Genomic DNA, 3,014 nt, shown 5'->3' with positions numbered 1-3,014 from the left:
CTTCCAGCGTCGTTTGTCGTGACGTCATCAACAGGTTGTTCTTCAAAGGTGGCCAAAGATCTGTGGGGGGTACTGGCGGTGAGGTGGCAAGGGAGGGGACAGATACATATAAAAAAGACCTAGAACTGCCCAAGGCTAAACAAGTCTTTCCATGCACAAGCATAAGGTTTTCCTCAGCAGTACCAAGAGACAAGAATGAAAGTCTCTGAAGAATTGTTCGAGTTCTTCGTAATAAAAAACGGTTCATTTGGCTAAAACACGAACTACAAGGTGGGGTCAAGAGACTCGGAATATTAAGCTGTCTCAAATAGGATAATAACTTGATTTAAATATACCCGGTGGCCAAAAAAACTGATGTCTAGGAAATGTAAAAATGAACTGCTCCATTTTGAATGTTAAAAATGTCAATTTTGCTTTCATATTAGATGTTTTTGATAAGTAACAGATGACACTACAATTGAATTCGTCAAATCAACAGAATGGCCACCAAATTCTGCGCGTTTGGATTCGTTATATTTTGCATGTATGGAAGGATAATTAGAAATGGATCTTAAATAAATGATATGGAGGCTATTTCCCCGGGAGTAGATCGGCAAGGGCGTTAAGCTGACCACTCACCTGCAGCTAGTGCCGAGGTCAAGAAAATGTGGATCTATACATCCACTCCCTCATACGTCTTCATGGTATAGTGCTTAATAATTAAGAACAAGAACATCTTTACTTTAAATAATGTCGCCTTTTGGGATGTGGCGTAGTTTAGATCTTGTGTGAACCGACGTTTCGGAGGAACGTATTGCCTCAATCTTCAAGATATAAAAATCCGCGAGCAAGGAACCAACGTGGGCAGGTTGCTGGAGTGTACGGCCACACACAGGATCTACACGGCGCCACACCCCACAAGAAGGCATTCTTAATAGTCACTGCCCTGAAAACCTCGAATCTTACAACTTTACTTTAATTTCATTCTTGTATCGCTAATGGATTGAGAGTATACCCAGTGTAAGGCAAAGCGACATTACAGTATGAAATGGCTTCAGCACGTGAACAAGATAACTGGAGGCATCTTACCCAATTGCTTTAGTCTTGTCGCTGTATTGAGCTGAGTGACAATTCGAAACGTTAGAGGAACCAGAGCTCTCTGATGCTAAATGCACACCTTACATTTCACGGTTTATGTAGCGATACAGCCAATAACTGAGGCTCTGTGACGGCAGTTGGTAAATAGTGAATTTGAAAGAACGTGTAAGGAAGCCGTCATGTCCTACTGACATATTATCACGGTGTTTGTTTTCATAACTTCATAACTTGTACTCTTCTCCAAGCATAATAGGAATGATCAAATCAAGTAGGATGAGCTGGGCAGGGCATGTAGTACGAATGATAGAGAAGAGGAATGCATATAGGATATTGGTGGGAAAGCTAGAAGGAAAGAAACCACTGGGAAAACCAAGACGTAGGTGGGTAGACAATATTAAAAATTGATCTTAGAGAGATAGGATGGGATGGTATGGATTGGATTTATCTGGCTCAGGATAGGGACCACTGTAGGGCTCTTGTGAACACGATAATAACTCTTCGGGTTCCATAAAATGCTGGGAAATCCTTGAGTAGCTGCAGATTTGGCTTCTCCTCAAGAAGGGCTCAGATCCATAAGTAAGTAATTTGTTTCCATAGATTTACGAAAACTGTGTCAGGATAATTGGTGCTCCGACCAAGGTTCGAACCAGACATCTCCCGAATACAATCCAGAAACGTTACCACTGCGGTTAATTTACTCTGTGTATATATATTTTAGTATCATAAATTTATGCAGAGTCCAGACCGGTTCTGGGGCCCACCCAGCCTCCTGTAGAGTGGGTACCGGGGACTCTTTCTCCGTGGGTGAAGCGGCTCGGGGCGTGAAGCTGACCACTCCTATCCAATATCGAGGTCAAGAATTATGGAGCTATAATCTCCACTCCCTCATACGTCTTCTTGGCTCGATGCTTAATTAATTGAACACAGGGACAAATTTTACTTTACTTTATCTTAACTTTATATTAGGTATCTTAAAACATTTTCAGGAAAGTCAGTTGGAATGTGTTTCCAAGTGCTGTTTCTCCCATGTTGTGTTCTGAAGTTGTCAAAAGCAACGGAAGAAAAGATTATAATTAGGACTATTGTATTGTTATCTCTATCTGAACTTTAGGTTTTTTTTCCTTGACCCTACAGCCCCAGTGGGCGTAGGCCTACCTCCATGAACTCCATTCACTTCAGTTTTTCTAGATCTTACACATTCGGTAGAAGTCCTTGGGGGAGTGATCAGCTCGTCGCAAGGCCTCAACCTGTACACAAACACAGAAAAACGCACACAAATATCCATGCCCTGAGTGGGATTCGAACCCACGATCCCGCCTTCCGAGCGAGCGAAGACAGTGCATGCCTTAGACCGCTCGGCTACCGTGACCGACGAACTTTAGTTATAGGGTAGATAAACAAGAAGCGGGAAGACTGATTATTATTCTAGTTTTCATTTTTCCCCCTCGGGTATTAAAGTATAAAGATATGAAATCCGCTGCCGTGTAGCTCGTTAGTTTCCCGTTACATTCACGTCCCAGTCGCCTCCGTTGTCCCCTGAGATAACACCGCTCTTACTTCGAGCAAGGCGGTAGCTGCCGGCATTACATTCCTTGGATCTTCCGCCTGACTTGTTTCATTACGCTGTCACTACTGATGAACCACAATAGCTCAGTCTGTACTGCCATGGACTGCGGGCTTGGCGGCCGTTATACGATTCCCAACAGAGGCAAGATATTTGTCTCTTCACCACGGATACCAGGCCGTCCCTGAGGCTCACTTAGCTTCATATCCAACGGGTATCGTGAGCTGTTTTCCCTGGAGTAAGGCGGTAGGAGCGTGAAGCTGACTACTCACCTCCATCTAGTGCAGAGGTTAAAAGATGCTGGAACTATACTTCTACCCCCAATACGTCTTAATGGCGTGGTGCTTAATTAATTAAGCACAGGGCGACTACC

Source organism: Cryptotermes secundus, unplaced genomic scaffold, assembly GCF_002891405.2.
Source record: "Cryptotermes secundus unplaced genomic scaffold, Csec_1.0 scaffold639, whole genome shotgun sequence".
Classification (NCBI taxonomy): domain Eukaryota; kingdom Metazoa; phylum Arthropoda; class Insecta; order Blattodea; family Kalotermitidae; genus Cryptotermes; species Cryptotermes secundus.
The sequence above is the reverse complement of the archived record's forward strand: the minus strand, read 5'-3'. Positions refer to the sequence as shown.